The sequence below is a fragment of the Malania oleifera genome, chromosome 4, assembly GCF_029873635.1.
Source record: "Malania oleifera isolate guangnan ecotype guangnan chromosome 4, ASM2987363v1, whole genome shotgun sequence".
NCBI classification, from domain to species: domain Eukaryota; kingdom Viridiplantae; phylum Streptophyta; class Magnoliopsida; order Santalales; family Ximeniaceae; genus Malania; species Malania oleifera.
The window spans coordinates 75,572,556-75,594,581 of record NC_080420.1 but is presented as its reverse complement, the minus strand read 5'-3'; positions in this window follow the sequence as shown (position 1 = coordinate 75,594,581).

Sequence of the window (22,026 nt, the reverse complement as noted above, 5' to 3'; positions counted from 1 at the left end):
TCTCGTTACTCCAAGTAGCGAGATTTTCTTAAATCTCGCTTCTTAAGTAGCGACATTTTCTGTGCACCAGGTTTTCATTATTAATTAATCTGTTTTTTGAATTATTTGAGTGAAAAATCAATTATTAATTTAAATTTTCACTTATAATAATTTACAGTTTGTAATTTAGTTAAAAATATTTTTTTATCAAAAATTAATATAACAGTCATACACTGTAAATATACACTAATTATATTTAATTAAATAGGGAAATCTTCATATATTTTATTGAGTAGGAAATATTTAAATATTAACATATTCCATTTGTTGCCGCTATCTCTAGCACAAAGAGAGCCGTTGATCCATCAATTTATCATACTGTTCCTTTTGATGGAATTAGGATTTTAATATCTGCATTTCTGGCATTTTGTATTTTGTGCTTGTTCCTCTCTCTCTCTCTCTCTCTCTCTCTCTCTCTCTCTCTCTCTCTCTCTCTCTCTCTCTCTGTTCCACCATTTTTCCTATAAATTCTAACGTCATTTTTATTTTGCTGATATGGGTGTTTCGATTTTCTTCTGTTAAGGGTTAACCGTTTTTTTTTTTTTAAAAAATTACAGAGAAAAATGGAATGATGAAAAGTAGAGAATAAAATGTTGATCATGAGGATAACTAAAAGATTGGGATCTGCCTCCATTAATTTGGACTGTTATAAAATTGGGATCATGGCTGCCTCCATTATTCTCTCTCTCCATGTGTCAACTAATATATTACTCATTAGTCATTACTATAATTAATTTTGTTCCATGGGAGCAGTCAAGTTGTGGGATGACCGCTTATATGGCTTATAGGATGAACGACTTGGCTAACCAGGTAAGGACACCGCCTATATGGCTTATAGGATGAACAACTTGGCTAACTAGGTAAAGACTCTGACCTTTAAAGAAGATGAGACATGCGAGAATGATAAATTGAAGCAAACTTCAAAGAAAAAAGTGTACAATGGTAGCAATAAGAACAATATTGTTGCTATGGAAAAAGGACATCTTGGGTTTGTTAAGGTTAACATGGATTGATTGTCAATAGGGAGGAAAGTGGATCTAAATGCTTTTTCTATATATGAGACTTTAGCCCAAGCACGGGAGGACATGTTTGAGTGAAGAATCAGGCATCACTTCCATTTATGAGTGTAATCTTTATTTTTTTATATTTTTTATCAGTAATGTATAATTTACTTATTTTCTATCAATTCGATCTTAAATGTTTTGATGTGAAACTATTGTTAAATCATTGTTGCACCTCAATTTAACGACTAACTTTTAGAACCAAGTGGTTTAAGATGACATAAACATTTTGATAATCAAGGTCAAATTAGTAGGACTAGGACAGTAATGAGTTGCATAGATAATTCCTTTCTAGTTTTAAAATGTAATTATGATTGTGTAACCATGTTAGAGTGGAGAAGTGAGCAATCAAGAAAGGCCACCAAGCTTTTAAATGGATCATCCGAATTTTTTCTCACTTATGAAGATAAGGAGGGGGACTTGATGCTTGTACGAGATGTTCCTTGGGAGTATGCACCTTTCATTTCATTTTAAATGATTATACTAGTGCATATATTTATACTTATGTATATATGTTTTTTTGAATGAGTCTTTGTGTGTATATATGCACATATTTATGCCTGATGTTTGTATATGCACTACTAAGCCCCAAATGGCATCCCATCAAATGACAAGGCTAGCCTTGTGGAAGACTAGCTGGTCTATTTCAAACAATAAGGTGTAGGAGCAGTAGCTGCACTACTAGTAACGTAATATTAAACATTTTGGACCATGCTTTTAAGACCTGTTTCATTCAAGTTCCTAGGTACTTTGGACAGGTCGAGGCCTATGTCGTTGGAAGAGACAATATTGTCTTTGGAAATTTAGATGTTATGTAAATGCTGACAATATATATGGTAAACATATGTTTGTTGGTTTGTATGTAGGATGTTTCTCAACACAGTGAAGAGGCTTAGAATCATGAAGACATAGGAAGCTAATGGACTTGGTACCTAAGATTATTAATTATGAAGACATCGAAGTTTGGAAATGCCTAGATGATACGAAATTATATGTTAACTAATTTATGTAACACAATTATAAAAATCATGAAAATGTCAAACGAATAGAGGAAAAACACTTTAATCCCTATAAACAAAAATAAAAATATATTTACAATTGTACTAATTACTCTGCAATTATGCTTATAGCCATGGAATGGAACTGCAGTAAAGGATAGTGGAACTAGCATTAAGGTTAGAAGCTAAGGTTTCAAAAAATCAATTTAGTTTTATACTTAGGAGCTCTATTACAAAAGTAATATATCTTCTAAGAAGATTGAGCATATAAAAATTCAATTCACAATTTTCGTATACATTGAACCTATCAAAATACTACAATAGTTTATGCAGAATCCTATCTACAAATTGAGCATATCCATCCACACACCTGTGCAAAGAAATCATTTTTCAAATACAATTGATACCAACATGTTCACAACGTTACATTCACAAGTTTCATATACATTTAACCTATCAAAATACTTTAATAATTTCGGCAGAGTCCTATTTACAAATTGAGCATATCCATCCACGCACCTGTGCAAAGAAAACATTCTTCAAATACAATTGATACCAGTATGTTCACAACGTTACATTCACAAGTTTCGTATACATTCAACCTATCAAAATCCTATAATAATTTCAGCAAAGTCCTGTTTTCAAATTGAGCATATCCATCCACGCACCTGTGCAAAGAAAACATTCTTCAAATGAACAAATTAACATGCTTGCCACTTTACATATGGGTCTTCTACACATTCAGAATTAAGAACAAATACATTATCTACAAATGAAGTAATGAACAAATACATGATGTACGAATGAAGTAATGAACAAATACATGATGTACAAATGAAGTAATGAACAAATACACTATATACAAATGAAGTAATGAACATATATATGATGTACAAATGAAAAAATGAACATATACATGCTGTACAAGTGAAATAATATGACGATCATCTCCTCCTTGGTGCTGTAGGGAGGTCGTCTCCGGTGTCAGGGTGGCTGCTATCTGCGTCTGCCCTCGCTTGGTTGCTCATCCGTATCTGGCGTTCGGACATGTCGATGTGCTGCATGTCCGTCGTCTCTGCCCGTAGGTACTGGATCATCCATCTCCATGTGAAGCGGACGGGGAACTATGTCATATGAAGTCTCTGGACGAGTCCGAGGTGGCAACGCGGGTGCGTCCACCTTCTCCGTATCGAGAGGGTCATCTAGTAGGTACAAAATTGACGGGCTGGTGGTAGAGTTAGATGGATAATCCACCTGTCTATTGGAGGTGCCCGTAATATCGGTGGCTGTCGATGGGGCATACGGTGCGGACGACCCGAATACATACTCTGCTTGTTCAATGGGCGGCGAGAAGGCCGGACTCGACGGATGACTGGAGGAAGCTGCTCGACCACCTTGTATTGGAGCTGCTTGACCTCCTCATGGTACCGGGGCTCGACGCGGGGTAGGGTTCCATCGCCCATCCTCGTATACCATGTCCAAACCTGCTCTCGTTAAATCGCTCACAGTGGGGTCTGATGATAGACGTTGACCTGGTGTAGTACGTCCTCCTGTAGCATACAAAAAGAGTGGTTATTACATTGAATTGTTAATGTAAATGGTAACAAATTAAGTATGCGTTCGAGTATTCTTACGAGGCTCATGTAGACCGCTGCGGTCCCATCTACGAAGCGGCGTGTGATCAACCTGTACCACATGTAATACGGATCCTCCGGACCCATCGGGCCGTCTACCTCCACTCCCTGTACGATGTAGTCCCTCCTATGTCCCCACATACTCACGTACATCATGTGCTTGGCAGCCCAATCCATGTTCCCTCGACTGCGACCATCAATCTCGTGTAGGTAATCCCCACGTACATCGATCCCCGATTTACAGAAGCGGTCTGGGATGCCCTGTCGAAAGCCGAACTGATGCATCACTCAGTTTGGGAGATGCCACTCGATAATATGAAAACATATGAGTGGCACTCGGGCAACCCAGATGTCCCTCCCAACTGCATAATCAGTCGGTAGGTCGACTAAAATGTCATTCGTATGTGGCGCCCATATGAACTGCGTGTAAACATGTTGTATTATGTTATTATTATATGATAATATTATTATTTTTATTTTTCTTGATTCATATTATGTTATAAAAGAGCATAAAAATCCATTGAAATTTAGGCATGAGAAACAACATGCATTTAATTCTAACTTAATGAAAACATGCTGTCAGACATAAAATTGTTACTATATCATAAATATACAAACAAAAAAATTTCAGCACTCTAAACAAAAAATTTTCATGTATGTTTTTGTTTGGATAGTATCATAAAAAATATAATTCAAATACAAAAAAAAAACTCTAACCTTAAATAAAAGTGTTTCCAAATGAAGCTTTCAGCACTCTAAACTCAATCAATTCCAATTATCAAACAAACTTTCAATCAAATAAATTAATTTCAAAATTTTTGAGCAATGAAACATTCAAAATATGTCTTACCCCTTCTCGAGTTTATACACGCATGCCCTAACGATTAGGACCCCTCTCGTTGCAACGGTAACCTATGCAACACGTCCGACCTGTCTCCTTCAACGGTAACCTGCAGCTCTGCTCCTCCCTGTCTCTCTGCAAAGGTACCACTCTTTGTTCGCGAAGACAATGGAAGGAGGAACGATTGAGTAATGGGTAAAGCAAATCTCGATGGTTCATCCAGCGAGATTTGTCATGCATCGATAGCCGGTTGGATGGGCATTTCACTAGCGTTTAAGTATTCGAAGCAAATCTCGCTAGATGAACCAGCGAGATTTGCCACACATCGACACGAGTCCTGTCTCTCAAAAGTAAATCTCGCTACTTGGAGTAGCAAGATTACGTCAGAGTCATTCTGGGAAATACTTCTTAGAATGAGGTATTATTTAATATATATTTAAAAAAAAAAGCTAAAATGGGAAAAAAAACTCGCTCAACATCTCTCTTACTCTTTATTCTAGTTGTGATTCATTATTTTGAGAGAGTTGAGAGGTGTTTATTGTATCAAATATCAGCTCATTCAAGGAGCATTTTTGTTGTATTACATATTCATCTTATAAGGGTTCTTTGTGAACCAAGTGGTAAGGGATTGGTTCCTTTGGAAAGACTCTTGGTGAGTGATTACGCGTCAAAGTTGTGTAATTATGCTTTTAAATTCATGCATTAAAGATTATAATTTTAATTAAATGTCTGATTATGTTCAATATTTTAACAGTGAGCTCAATTTATAATATTTGGGTTTTTATTTGATAATTTACGAATTTTTGACATTTTACTATTGCAGGAAATTCATTCGGAAATTAAAGCCAAGAAGAATTTTTTTTATGAGGCCTATTGATAAGTAACAAGCATGTGTGGAGAGGCCATGTGGGTTGTGTACATGAATGGGCAATGCATGGAAGCGTGTAGGGCTGTGGGTGAAAGGGGAGCCCGTGTGTGAAGAATGTTGGGCCATGAGCTTCATATAAAAGCCATGCACGTGAGCATGAAGGGCGTGCATGCATGAAGAGGTCGGGTCGTGAGTGTGGAAGAACAAGAAAATGTTGGGCCATTCTCCCATAACTCTCTCTCTCTCTCTCTCTCTCTCTCTCTCTCTCTCTCTCTCTCTCTCTCTCTCTCTCTCATCGTTGGTTTTCTCTTGTTCTACTTATTTGTTATTTCAATAGTATTTTAATATTGTGTTTGGATTTAATTTTTTCTTGAATAATATTAGTTTGGTTTTTTCTTATTTAAAGTCTTTGTTGGAAAATAAATATTACTTTGGGGTATTTTTATTATTAAAGTTAGTTCTTTTTAGACCTTGTTGGAGTTAAAGCTTGTTGAGTTTATTTATTGTTAAAGTCACATAGTTGAGTTTTATTTATTATCTAGTTTAATTTGTTTTTATTTAGTTGAGATATTGCAGGATCTATTTATTGCGTTCAAGTTATCATTGCATTGAGTTGGGTATTTATTCTTATGTTATTGTTGAATTTAGTTTTGGTTTATCTTTGTTTAATGAGTGAGTGTTTAGTTATTTTTATGCGAGTTAAATCTTTAATTAGAGTTTACGTTATTTTAAATTCTATTAAAAAATCTCAAAGACCCTAGGAACTGAATCTGAACTATGTTCAGTAAAAATTTCTTTTCTTATTTTTTTTTTGAGTTTACACAAAATTTGGAATTAATCTGCATTCCTTGAGGAGACGATCTGACCTTTGGGCTAAATATTATACGATAGAACTCGTATACTTGGGATAACCTTTGTGCTGCTTATTTTTAGAGTGAGTTAAGTTTTTGGTGTTGTTGCCGTGGAATTCCATATTTAGTTTCAAACTAGTGTTTTTCTCTTTTATTTTGATTTTTCTTATGAATAAAAAAAAAACCAAAAAAAAAAAAAGGTGTTGTGAAAAAAATATGGTTACCCCTGCACCATGCACGATTATGAAATTTTTGCAGCCCACACGAACCATGCAACCATCTTGCACCATATTACCTGAGAGTGTACAAAACTTTAACACTAAGCATGAAATGATATCTGTGATACCCCAATTTCATGGGATGGAGTCTGAAAATCCATATAAGCATTTAACTGATTTTGAGCTTGCATGTACTACATTCATGGATAAGGCTGCTACTAATAAGGCAACTAGATTGCGTCTATTTCCTTTTTCATTGAAAGACAAGGCTAAGACGTGGTTTAATTCTCTTAGGCCTAATTCTATCTCTAGTTGGACTGATATGGAACATGAATTTTTACATAAATTTTTTCCCTTATAGAGAACTCAATTTTTGTAAGAACAAATCAGTCAATTCATGCAAAGAGATGATGAGAAATTTCATGAAAGCTGAGAGAGATTTAGAGATCTAGGTAACATGTGTCCCCACCATGGATTTGAATCATGATGTCTGCTCAATTATATCTACACTGCATTAACTCCTGAATCGAAACAGTTCATTCATATTATGTGTTTAGGAAATTTCTTCAACAAGGAGTCTGATGAGGCATTGAATTTTCTAGATCATTTAACTGAAAAAGCTCAGCAATGGAACACTAGGATTGACAGAAGACTAATTGAAGCTCAACCATTGAGAGCGATACATGGTGGGGAGTGGTATGAACTGAAAGATGATGTTGATGTTGAGGCACGTATAGCTGAGATCACTAAAAGATTGGATGCTATGGAGATAGAAAAGGAGAATAGTACAGAGCAACCTTGGAATCAACTGCCTTGGTCCTCTGCACCACATTCTTAGCCGATGTATCATCAAATAGCCTTTTAACATCAGTATCAGTCACATTAGATTTTTCAGATCTATTCTTTAGCAGCGCCCGCTCCACCAACGAAGCCTTTTGAGGATAACATAGCACAGATGGCTAATACACTTCAGCAATTTATGTAGATTAACACTCCGACCATAAATGGATTATGGGGCACCATTAATAAGATGAGCACGCAATTGAGTATCCTAGAAAAAGGGAAATTTCTAGACCGGCAACAACAACAACAAGTACATAATGTCTCATGGGATTCTCTTGAGATAAGGAAGGCCGTTAGTACTTTAAGAAGTGGAAAATAAGTTTCCCAACCTGAGATACCCATCGACAGACAAGTAGTTGTCCCAACACCTAAAGTTTCAACTGAGATAGATGAAACCAAATAAAAATCAGAGGAAACGAGCCCATAATTGAAGGAGTTAGTTAATGTGGAGGCTGAGACTAGTAAGGAGTACCGACTTGTGGTTCGTTATCCTTAGATATTGACAACCGTGGAATTGTCATTCCCTATAGGAGTAAATGTCAAGGATTGCAATGTCGAAACAAATCTCCATAGTGGTAAGGTGATTGGTACACTAGATAAGAAGGTTGAGCAGAATGGTCAGAGTTCAACTTTTAAAGAACCAGGTAAAACTTTTGATGCTTCTGAAGCACCGAAGGTAATTGTTCAAACACCTGTTCCTTAAAGACTCGTTCTTAAAAAAATGAATTTTCTGGAAACCTTACTTGATAAAGATCCTTTCTTGTTAAAACGTGAAAGACAATTTGAACATGTTTTGTCTGGCACTTTAGAGAGCATTGATTTACTTGAAACTAACTTTTGTGCACGTAACAAAACCGATTCATTGTGGTGACTCAAATTTAGAGACTCACAAGTTCAATTTATAAACCTGCATCCACCAAATGAAATTCCTCCCGAGCCTCCTCCAGACATACTGTGATGTTTTTCTTTCCTTTATTTTCATTTTGTTTTATTTTTTGTTTATTTTAAAGTACATTTCCTTTAGTATCAGTCTTTCTTTTCCTTTACTTCTCTACCCAAGTACGCCTCTACTTCCCTTAGTGTCATCTTTCCCGTCTCCCATATGCCTTCACATTAAGGACAATGTTAAGGGGAAAGAATTTGCATGTGACACGGAGTACTTCCATTTGATGAGTTTTAATGACATTTGCTTGTAATGTTTGCATTTGTTGGCAGTTTGGTCCATGTTGGCCTAACAAGGCTTACGACTCTTATTTTGATGATAAAAAATCAAGGTAATTTGATATGTTTCCAAGTTGAAATGTTTCAGGAATCAAACGGTAGAAAGCTCAAGTTCAAGAAAATAAAATAAACAAGTGGTTCAAATATAAGCTCAAAGGGTGTTAAAGTTCAAAGATTAACATATTCTATGAAAGCTTAAAGTATGACAAAATATTATGAAGCTCAAAGTATGTTTAAAGCTCAAAGAAAGGACTCAAAGTAAGGACATGCATGAAGACTCCAAGAGTTGAAGAATATAGAGTCTTAAGGAAGTTTTCATGTAAGTACTTCAAGTAAAACTCAATATAAAAAGTATTGAAGCTCTTTTAGGACAAATTAAAATCTTAAGAAACCATTTTTAAAGACATTGAAATATGATTTCCAAAGTTAATAAATAATGAAGGTCTCAAATGAAAAGAGTTTCAAAGTCAAATCTTAAAAAACAAATATTTTTGAAAGCTCAGGCGCCTGCCCTACATTCCCAGGCGACTGACCATTTTTGTGTTTTTTAAGAACTGACAAGCAGAAAGGTGTCAAGCGCCTGATGGTAGCCTGACCAGAGCCTGCCATGTCAATTGAGGCAATTTCCAGTGTTTTGACAAGAGACTACCAATATTCTGACTTTCAAAAATAACTCAGATAGGCGCCTGACTAGTCGTGCCAAGTGACTGCCACTCGAGGGAATTTTAAAAATTGCCAATGGGAAAATTTTTAAAATTGGTTTCTCAGGCTCCAATCTTTTTGTAAAATTGACCAACACTCCAAGTAAACATGGGGAGCAAGGAATTAACTTTTTAAACTCTATAAATAGCCCCCAAGACAAGAATTTTAACAACCAAGAAAAATTTTCAGCAATCTAATACTCTCAAGTGCTTTCAACTCACAAAGGCTTACTTGCACACATCTTGCTGCTTACTCAACTGAGTTCTTGCTGATCATCTCACACAAAATTGTGCTTTAAAGTCTAAATCTTTCGATCAAAGGAAGATTAATACGGTGATAGAATTTCATTGAGCTTAAATTTATTTATATTGAATTTACATTGAAGTATATTGTGCTGATTATTGTGCTAACCTACTCTATCTGAGAGTGACTCTTGTACACAAGTTCTCTTCTACTTGTTTCTTGTTTCTTAACGATTCCAAGTTATTGGATCGTTGATTGATTGTGGTCTATCACATGGAGAGGCGTTGCTCTGATACCAATTGAAAGTTGAGGTGTAGTCCCAAGAGGGGGGGGGTGAATTGGGTTATTTAAAATTTTCTTTTAATTCTTTTCAAGAATTCTTAACCCTTTTGATAATTTAATAATCAAACAGCATAGACTTATTTACTTATTCAATCTACAAACCAAAACACAACACAAGCAATCAAAACTTAAACAATCAACCAACAACCAATCAACAACTTTAAAATAAACAACCAAAGATACCAAATTAAGATAAAGTATGCAACTCTTCAATACTTTTAGTTGAACCTCCAAACTTTGATTCTGCATAAACTAATCACCTACAACATCCTACCTTGCACCAGTTCACATGACCATGTTTCTTTTCTTGACTGTTTTGTCATGTGGTGCGTTCTGAAAGGTAAAAAGTTGGACCTACCGAGCCTTATCATCAAATGGATGATCATGAAGGAAGAAGCTCCTCGCATCATTCTTCCTTATGTTGGGATGCTGAATTTAGTTTTTCCTCATCATCACATCCTTACACCATCCTTCAATTTTGTTCAAAAGACCCATTATGACATATTTTCAGCCACAACTCTTAAGCTAATGGGTTATAAGAAGTATACTCAAGGGTGGTTTCACAGAGGTCGTAGGAAGCCAACACCTAAGCCTCCTTCTTAGACTTCTGAGCAAGCTTCCTCTGTTCCACAAGACGCAGATACACCATCTTGGTTTCTACCGTTTTATACTCATTACTTAAACTTTAGTGAAAGGATGCAATCTGGTCTTAATTTGCTTCAGGAGAAAGTTACAACTGTGGAAACCCACTCTTCTTCCATTACTCAGTGTTTAGATCAAATAGAGAAGAATTTGGCTAGCTCTTCCAAAGGTGAAGCACCCATGGACATTAGCTCAGCTCCCTCTAGTAATGCTGCATCTGATGATGATTCTTAGGAAAAGGAAGATGATGATGATGCATCAAAAGAAGATTCTGAAGAAACTACTGATGAGGCTACAATAAATATGATGCTTGATCTTAGCTATCTTTTGATCTCTTGTTGTTCTAAGATGTTGTTCTGATCTTAGCTTTTGGTAGTATTGACATATGATATTTGTTTGGTTTGTTTTTCTAGACTTTTGTTTATACATATATTACTCTGGATGGATATTTTATATTAAATGCTCTGATATTGGCTATGTTTGTTAATTTTCTTTTTGATTGATGTCAAAAGGGGGAGAAACATTGTGAGAGCAAAAGAGAACAAAAGAAGTTGTTTAAAAAGATACTACTTTGTTAAAATGTTACTACTTTGTTCAATTGTATGCATAAAAATGTTTGCTTAAAGAACCTTGCTTGACTATTTGATATAAATGAATCTTGCAATCTATGTTTAAGTAATGAAACTTTATTACTTACGTGCTTATTGTAAGGGGGAGCATTTTAAGGTATCCTCTCTTTTTGCTCCAAATTTTTCATCATAAAAAAGGAGGAGATTGTTATCCTAACAAGGCTTATGACTCTTATTTTGATGATAACAAATCAAGGTAATTTGATATGTTTACAAGTTGAAATGTTTCAAGAATCAAACGGTAGAAAGCTCAGCTTCAAGAAAATAAAATAAACAAGTGGTTCAAAGCTAAGCTCAAAGGGTGTTAAAGTTCAAAGATTGACATATTCTATGAAAGCTTAAAGTTTGACAAAATATTATGAAGCTTAAAGTATGTTTAAAGCTCAAAGAAAGGATTCAAAGTAAGGACATGCATGAAGACTCCAAGAGTCGAAGAATATAGAGTCTTAAGGAAGTTTTAATGTAAGTACTTCAAGTAAAACTCAATATAAAAAGTTTCGAAGCTCTTTAAGGACAAATTAAAATCTTAAGAAACCATTTTTAAAGACCTTGAAATATGATTTCCAAAGTTATAAATAATGAAGGTCTCAAATGAAAAGAGTTTTCAAAGTTAAATCTTAAAAAACAAATGTTTTTGAAAGCTCAGGCGCCTGCCCTACATTCCCAGGTGACTAACCATTTTTGTGATTTTTAAGAATTGGTAGACAGAAAGGTGCCAGGCGCCTGATGGTAGCCTAACAGCTGCCTACCTTGTCAACTGAGGCGACTGCCAGTGTTTTGACAGGCGACTACCAGTATTCTGACTTTCAAAAATAACTCAGATAGGCGTCTGACTAGTCGTGCCAAGCGACTGCCACTCGAGGGAATTTTAAAAATTGCCAATAAGAAAATTTTTAAAATTGGTTTCTTAGGCTCCAATATTTTTGTAAACTTGACCAACACTCCAAGTAAACTTGGTAAGTAAGAAATTAACTTTTTAAACTCTATAAATAGCCCCCAAGATAAGGATTTTAACTACCAAGAAAAATTTTCAACAATCTAATACTCTCAAGTGCTTTCAACTCTCAAAGGCTTTCTTGCACACAACTTGCTGCTTACTCAACTGAGTTCTTGTTGATCATCTCACACAAAATTGTGCTTTAAAGTCTAAATTGTTTGATCAAAGGAATATTAATCCGGTGATAGAATTTCATTGAGCTTCAATTTCTTTATATTGAATATACATTGAAGTATATTGTGCTGATTGTTGTACTAACCTACTCTATCTGAGAGCGTCTCTTGTACAAAAGTTGTCTTCTACTTGTTTCTTGTTTCTTGAAAATTCCAGGTTGTTGGATCATTGACTGAGTGTGGGGTATCACTTGGAGAGGTGTCGCTCTAGCCTATAGAAGGATTGACCGAGTAGGGGGTATCACTTGGAGAGGTGTTGCTCTAGCCTATTGAAGGAGTGACCGAGTGTGAGGTATCACTTGGAGAGGTGTTGCTCTAGCCTATTGAAGGAGTGACCGAGTGTGGGGTATCACTTGGAGAGGTGTTGCTCTAGCCTACTTAAGGAGTGTTTGAGCATGGGGTATCGCTTGTAAAAGGTTTGTTCTGCTCGAAAAGGAACGGTATAGTGGGATCCTTTGGTGGTATTGGCCAAAGGCGAGGGTGTAGGCTGGGGATAAGCTGAACCTCATAAAAAACATGGTGTCACTCTTCTTCCTTACTCTCTTTAATTTTCAGCATCTATGTACTGTGTTGTGTGTGATTGCAAAGTGCAGGTAGCTGAAGTAAAGAACTGAGATTAACAAGAAGGCTCTTAATAAAAGAAAGTACGTTTTGATTAAACATTTGCGGAAACCTAGAAAGGGAATACATTGTTGAATCATTTGCGGAAATCTTTATTAAGAGAAATGCAAACAATTTCATTTAATACAGGGCTTGAGACATACTCATACATTCACAAGGTTGCAAAAGCTGAAAGTGCTGAAGAGTTGCATACTTTATCTTAATTTGGTGTCTTTGGTTATTTATTTTAAATTTGTTGATTGGTTGATTGTTTAAGTTTTGATTACTTGTGTTGTGTTTTGATTTTTGGATTGAATAAGTAAATAAGCCTATACTGTGTGATTGTTAAATTATCAAAAGGGTTAAGAATTCTTGAAAAGAATTAAAAAAAAAAATTTAAATAACTCAATTCACCCCCCTCTTGGGACCACACCTTAACTTTCAGTCCATCCTTGGGAAAGTGTTAGTGTTGAGCTCAGAGTATACTAGATTCCTTATTAGTGAATGTTACATGTTTTTTTTCTTTTTGAGGATATGAAACATGTAGGTACAATCAAAGTTTGAATCAAAAGGGAAATTTATCCATTTCACTTAGTCTCAACCAAAGGAAGGGTGTTGAAAGTTTTTCTACATACACTACACAGGTTAGAAGACTTAGAAAGACTACCTTAGATCATTTCTAGTTAATATACACTTCAGTTGTTGGGGACTCTAATCAACCATATCCTAATGACTTTGAAAAAAGGAGAAAAGAGAAAAAGAAAAAGTTTGAAGCAAATGGAAGAGAGAGAGAGAGAGAGAGAGAGAGAGAGAGAGAAGTCAGGGATCAATTGAAAAAAAATCCAAAAAGAAAAAGGAAGCAATTGTGTATTGGAAAGGGCTACCTATTACCGGGGTCCTAACTAAATTAAAAAGTGGGTACCTTTTTAAAGTGTAGTAGCGTGAAAGCCACCCTTGTACGTTCATGCATTGGAAACGGCTACCTACTACCGGGGTCCTAACTAAACAAAAAAGTGGGTACTTTTTAAAGTGTAATAGTGTGAAAGCCGCCAATATAATGGTTTTGAATTAGAGTAAGACCATGCAGATGTCTCAGATTAATTGTTGTGTTTGAAACCATTAATGTCTGGTGGTGGTCAATCTTGGAATTTTGATTTTCTCTCATGCACGCGGGCTTTGTTACACTCTACTACCTTGGTTGTCTTACTAGATGGTATACAAATCTCTCAGTTGATACGTAACTTAGATTAATATGTGTCCTGTGTTCCTAGACTCATTAAGCATTTTTATGGCATGTGGTTTTCATGAGTATTGGAATTTTAGTTGCCACTCTCTTGGTCTGATTGTGTTCATGTTATTTTCTAGGGACTAACAAAACGTTAGTTAGGGGGTGTGATTATAAGTCAAAGTTGCGTAATTAGGCATTTAAATTCATGCATTAAAGATTATAATTTTAATCAAATGCCTGATTATGTTCAATATTTTAACAGTGAGCTCAATTTATAATATTTGGGTTTTAATTTGATAATTTAAGGATTTTTGACATTTTACTATTGCAGAAAATTCATTCGAAAATTAAAGTCAAGAAGAATTTATTTTTTATAAGGCTTATTGATAAGTAGCAAGCATGTGTGGCGGGGCCATGCGGATCGTGTGCTTGAATGAGCCGTGCATGGAAGCATGTAGGGTTGTGCGTGAAAGGGGAGCTGACCTGAGAGTTTTAATTGAAAAAGAGGCCTATGCGTGAAGAATGTTGGGCCGTGGGCTTCATATAAAAGCCATGCACATGAGCATGAAGGGCGTGCATGCACGAAGAGGTTGGGCCGTGAGTGTGGAAGAACAGGAAAATGATGGGCCGTGCATGAGCAGGTTGTTAGGCTGCTATGAAAAAAAAGAGATCCATGAATGTGATATGACCACGCGGATGGGCTATTGCATGCATTGGTTTCTAGAGGGGGCTGGAGCGTGAGTTGGGCTACGTGAGATGAGAAGGCCGTAAGCTGGGCTTGACAATTGGGCTTCATGGCGCGCATGGATGTGACCATATGAAGGGCTTTGAAGCCCATGCATACGACTGTGCTTTTAGGAGGGCTTTCATGAAGGAAAAGTAGGGTTTTTAGGAGAGAAAGGAGGCTGGAAATTAGGGTAAGCTTTGGAGTTTTTTTATGTTTATGTTTTCTTTTAGTCGCAGCTCACGGAGGAGCTGGTGGTGAGAGTCGAACCTGCATTGGAGCATAACCAAAAGAAAAAGAGACAAAAGCCGCTATGTTATGTAGCAGCTTTGAAAAAAGAAGACCTCAAGCATTCAACCATTCTCCCATAACTCTCTCTCTCTCCATCTCTCATCTTTGGTTTTCTCTTGTTCTACTTATTTATTATTTCAATAGTATTTTAATATTGTGTTTGGATTTAAATTTTTCTTGGATAATATCAGTTTATCTTTTTCTTATTTAAAGTATTTTTTGGAATATAAATAATACTTTTGTAGAGACCCGAAAAATATAAGTAATAAAAATAATTAAGAAAAGAAGAAATTTGGTTTGGTGTGGACCAAACCGTCGACAGGTTTGTGGAGCTCAGGAAAACCGTCGACGATTTTGTGTTACCAAAGGCTAGTAAAAGTAAAAACAGTAAAAATCGGTTTGGTTAAAAGTCAAACCATCGATGGTTTCCCTTGGCACAACAACTTATAAAAAGGATTCTAATTCATTTTTATTTATAAAAATCAAAACTCTCTCTCTCTCTCTCTCTCTCCTCCATTTTCCCCCAATTTCAGCCTGAATCGACGATCAGACGTCATGTCAGGATCCCGGCATCGATTCTCTGCAGTTTAATCGGAACAAATTAGTTGTTTGGGGATCCTAGGAACCACTCCAAGGTTGAGGTAAGGTAAATGAAGTATGTCAGCGGTTTTTAGAGTTTAACTGGTTAATGGGAGTGGTGAACCTAGGGATGTTAAAAATAGTAATTATTCTAGGATTGAGCTGATTGAACTAAAATATATGACTATAGGATTTTGTGCTTCAAACGCCGCAGTCATCGTTTTAGGATCCTTGCAGACACATTTTCAGTAAATAGCTAAGGGGAATAGATTATGTCAGATATTTTTAGAAATTTAACCGATTAAATTATAGTATGTAATTGCAGAAATAATATATGTATGTTTTGAGAAAATTGGGTTATTGAGTTTGAATAAAACCCTAGAGATTTTTATACCAGTATTTTCAGCAGAATATTATAATATAAATTATCACTCAAACTATGTGGCATGAGTTTGAATATTATGCATAATTAAATTAGTCAGTTTTTATGGTAATACATACATACATACATACATACATATATATGTACACAGAGATATGGTTTAATACAGAATAATGTTATGACAGTATTTCCAATCAGAATTATGATGAGATTGATTATATACAGAGTTACAACGTTCTATATAGAACTACAGTATGATAAGCAATTTATACAGAATTATAGTATTACAGAGATTTATATACAGAATTACAGTCTTATAGTTTCATACTGAATTGTGAATATGAAATCATGTAATTTTATTTGTTGGCTTAACAAAGCTTACGACTCTTATTTTGATGATGACAAAGTAAGGAAATTTAATATGCTTCAAAGTTGTGATGTTTCAGGAAAAACATATTTTGGAAGCTTAAATTCATGGAAACTCGGCATACATCAAATGATCACATGGAATGTTTCCAAAAGCTTACATCAAATTCAATTGATCAAGAATTGAAAGTTTGATAGAAGCTATAGGACATGTTCATACATGAAGACTTCAAGGAGTTCAAGAAATGAAAAGTTGAAAGAGTCTATAGGACATGTTATATAAGTACTTCAAGTATACATTAATATGAAATTCGTTGAAGCTCATTAAATATAAGAGACCTAGAGACCTGCTTTTTAATCTTGGAAAATATTTTCTAAGTTAACAAAACAAAATTTCATGATTTGAGAAGCAAAGAGAGCTTTTACAACAAAATCTTTAAAACAGCATTTTTGAACTAGACAGAAGCCTGACTGAAAACCCTCAGTAGGCTGACATATTTAATGTTTTTAAGATGGACATACAGAAGGACGTCAAACTACTAACCAGACCTTGATAAGCGCCTAACGTGATAAAATGAGAAGCCTAACTGTGTTTTTCCAAGTGACTACCACCTTTTTGCCTGTGAAATTAAAATGAGTTTTAAGTTGACAGGCGCCTGACCAAAAGTGACAGGCTGCTACCACACGGTAAAATTCAAATTTTTATAACGGGAAAGTTATTAAAATTTGATTGCTTGGGGCTCAAACTTATCTAAAACATGGGCACTACTCCAAGTAAACTTGGGGATCAAGTAAATTCCTTTTCTTAAGTCTATAAATAGCCTCAAGATCATTGATTTTAATCACCAAACATCAATTTCAGCTCTCATACTCTCTAAATTGCTTTCATCTTTCAAAGGCTCTCTTGCTCACATATTGCTCATGAATTCCATTGAGTATTGCTGACTCTTAATCACTGAGTTTGTGCTTCAAGTTTGAATCTTTCATTCATTGAAAGAATTAACCGGTGATAAAAATCCTTAAGCTTCAATTTCAATTTCATATTGATTTACCTTGAGGTATATAGTTTTGATATTGTACTAATCAGCTCTATTGGAGAGTATCTTGTGTACAAAAATCTCTTGATTATTTTCTTGTAGATTGTTGACGATTCCAAGGTGATTGGATCGTTGGACCAAGCGAGGGGAATCACTTGGAGAGGGTGCTCTATCCTTAAGGAGGGAAATTTGTAAACTGTTTGTTCTTCCCGGAAAGAGTGTTACTAGTGGAACCCTTTGGTCGTATTGGCCAAAGGCGAGTATGTAGGCTGGGGATAAGTCAAACCTCGTAAAATCGTGGTATTCTTCTTGTCCTACTCTTTTAAATTTCAGCACGTTACATATTATATGTGTGTGTATGCTAAGTGCAGGTTGCAGGGATCAATGCTAAATTTAAAGAAGACTCTTAATACAAGGAAAGTAAGATAACGCAATAAAATTTCATTTCAAAAACAGGGCTTGCACATCATTTACAAGGCTGCTAAACAAAAGCTGAAAGTTCACAAAGTGGCATATCATTTTAGTTGGTTAAATATTTGTGATTGGTTATTTTTGAATTATTGTTTGATTAACTATGTTTTAAATTAACTTGTGGTGTGTCTCAGTTTTGGTTTATGAATTGATCAAGCCGTGTGTTTAATAAAACAAGAAATGAAAAAAAAAAGGAATCTAAATTTTTTTAAATAACCTAATTCACCCCCCCCCTCTTGGGATCACTATTCCACTTTCAATTGGTATTAGAGCCACGTTATAGTAAATCTTAACTAAAATCTATAGAAAGATCTAGATGGCACAAATAGGAGTAGCTCCCTTTGGTGAGGGTCAATCCTCAACTAGACCACCCATTTTTGTGGACTTAACTATACATTTTGGAAACAACGCATGAGAATCTATCTTCAAACAATGAATTGGAAAGCATGGAAAGTTGTCACACATGGTGACCTAATTCCTACTAAACTTGTAGATGGAAAAGAAGTACCCAAAGAAGAAAATGACATGACCAACAATGACCATAAGTTGCTGCAAGTAAATTCTAGTGCTATGAATTGTATTGCGCTCTTGATATTAATGAATTCAATAGGATTATGGCATGCAAATCTGCAAGGAAATTTGGGAAAAATTAGAAGTAACCTACGAAGGCACCGTGGATGTTAGAGACAATAGGATTGATATGTTGACTAGTGAATATGAAGCCTTTAGGATGAATCCAGATGAAACAATAACTAATATGTACACTAGGTTCACACATATAATAAACTCCCTAAATGCTTTAGGAAAGAATTATTCAACCTATGAAATGATCCAAAAAATTCTTAGAGGGATGCCACCTATTTGGGAACCTAAAGCCACATCCATTACGGAAGGAATAAAGCTTAAGAACATTTCTCTAGATGAACTCATAGGATCTCTATTTACCTATGAGATGGCTATGAATGAACGAAATACTAATAAAAATAAAAACTCAATAGCCCTTAAGGTAGCTAAAGAAAATTCCAGTGAAGAAGAGGAAGAATCAAGTGACCTAAATGATGAAGAACTTGCATTCATCACTAAGAAGTTTAGAAAATTCTTTAAGAGAAATAAAAGGTTTACTAGAAAGTTTAATGGATCAAAAACTGAAAAAGGAGAAGGTAGTAAAAAGGAAAACAAGAAAGAACCACCCACTTGTTACAATTGTAAAAAGGTAGGATATATTAAACCTGATTGTCCACAGCTCAAAAAGAATGCCAAAAGGAAGAAAAAGAAGGCAATGAAAGCTACTTGGGAGGACACTAGCTCAAGTGAATCGTAAAGCGAATCAAGTGATCAATAAGTGGCCAACATATGCTTCATGGCGCATGATGATGAGGTAAATTCCTACTATTCATCTAATGAATCTAGTGATAGTATGCCAGCATACAAAGAAATGCAAGCTGAACTCTTTGCTCTACACAATAGGTTTGTAAGAGTCACAGAAAGGAACATTGCTTTAGAAGAACAAAATGAATCAATCAAAAATCAACTTGACACACTGAAATTAGTTGAAAAAGAAAAAGATTCACATATTGATGAACTTATGAAAAATATAAATGACTTATCTCAAGAGATAGTTAAAATACAAGTAAATGGTCCAAGTAAGAAAGACTTAGAAATAAAAGAACTAAGAGACAAGATTGAAGACAAAGAGAAAATCATATACAACTTTACCAAAGGAAAAGAGAACTTTGAAAAGTTACTTGGTAAACAAAAGATGTCATTAGGCAAGGAAGGAATTGAATATAATGGAGTTGAGAACAAAAGGAAAAAGGGTCTTTACATGGGATATTTTATCAAAGAATCAAAATACTATGCAAACACCTCCTCAAACAATATCTATCAAAACACTACATGTTTCCTATGTAATAAAAAGGGACACATTAAATTTGTTTGTCCATATAAAAGAAAGAGTGTAAAAGTAAAAGTATGGAAAATTAAAGAAAACAAAAATGAATCTAAGAAGTCTAAGAAAGTTTGGATTCCTAAGAATAACACATTGAATCCTTCTTGTAGGTTTGCCTGAGGATAACCACATCAAAAGACAAATGGTACTTGGACAGCAAGTGTTCTAGGCACATGACCGAAGATAGATCCAAATTCACCACTCTAACGCTAAAAGATGGTGGAAACGTCACTTTTGGAGACAATGCTAAGGGCAAAATCATTGGGATTTGTAAGATAGGTAAAGAATCTTCCCTTAATATTGATGATGTATTATTAGTTGAAGGGTTAAAGCATAATCTTTTAAGCATAAGCCAATTAAGTGACAAAGGATTGATGTAACCTTTAAACAAGATAAATGTGTTGCTGAAAATAGAGAAAAACACAATGTTTTCTTCACTGCTCAAAGAATTGACAACGTGTATTGCATAAACTTTGAAAAGATGAAATCTCAAAATATTACATGCTTAGTGTCTATGAACGAGGCTAGTTGGTTATGGCATAGAAAACTAGGACACGCTAGTATGGACTTATTGTCAAGATTAGTTAAAAAGAACTTAGTAAGAGGACTTCCTAGTATAAAGTTTGTTAAAGATAAAATATGTGATGCTTGTCAACTCGGAAAAAAAATTAAGTCCAACTTTAAGAAAAAGAAACATATCTTTACTAGTAGACCATTAGAACCTATTCATCTAGATTTGTTTGGACCAACTAGGACACAAAGTCTAGAAGGAAAGCAATATGCTTTTGTCATTGTTGATGACTACTCGAGGTTTACATGGGTACTCTTCTTAACCTCAAAGGATGAAGCATGCAATATGTTAATAAACCTATGTAAAAGACTTCAAAATGAAAAGGGTTATGGAATTACAAACATTAGAAGTGATCAAGGAAGAGAATTCAATAATAAAGATGTAGAAAAATTCTGCAATGAACATGGAATTAGACACAATTTTTCAGCACCAAGAACTCCACAACAAAATGAAGTTGTAGAAAGAAAGAATAGGTCACTTCAAGAAATGGTTAGGATTATGTTGAATGAAAACAAATTACCTAAATACTTTTGGGCTGAAGCGGTTAACACCACATGTTATGTGATAAATAGAGTGTCTATAAGATCTAACTTAGATAAAACTCCATATAAATTATGGAAAGGAAGAAGACCCAATATAGTTTACTTTCATGTATTTGGATGTAAGTGCTTTGTGCTTAATGACAAAGATAACTTAGGAAAATTCGATACTAAATCAGATGATAGTATCTTCCTAGGTTATGCAACAAATAGCAAAACATATAGAATCTACAATAAAAAAATTCTTACTATTATTGAATCAATCCATATAACTTTTGATGAAGCTAATCCTTATCCTAAAACTACTCAAATTGAAGAAAAAGATGACTCGTTACAAAAACAAGAAAATTTAGACATTGAAGAAGTAAAAGAAGAAAAAGAAGAAATCATTGAAGAGACTCCAAATGATAATCCTATAGAAAATTCTGAATTACCAAAGGAATGGAAATACATAAGAAATCATCCCAAAGACCAAATAATAGGAGAACCTTCTAAAGGAGTGACTACAATATCATCTTTGAAAAACCTATGTAACCACTATGCATTCCTATCTCAAGAGGAACCTAAGAATGTTGAAGAAGCCCTCAAAGATGACTCTTGGATAATTGCTATGCAAGAAGAGTTAAATCAATTTGAAAGAAGTAAAGTATGGCAATTAGTATCCAAACCTAAAGATCATTCAATTATTGGAACAAAATGGGTATTTAGAAATAAAAAGGATGAAAATGGTATGGTTGCTAGAAAAAAAAGCTACACTTGTAGCTAAAGGATATAACCAAGAAGAAGGAATAGACTACAACAAAACTTTTGCCCCTGTAGCTAGAATGGAAGCAATAAGAATGCTATTAGCTTACACATCCCACAAAGAATTCAAATTATACCAAATGGATGTTAAAAGTGTTTTCTTAAATGGATATATAAATGAAGAAGTCTACGTAGAACAACCTCTAGGATTTGAAGATATAAAACAACCTAATCACGTATTTAG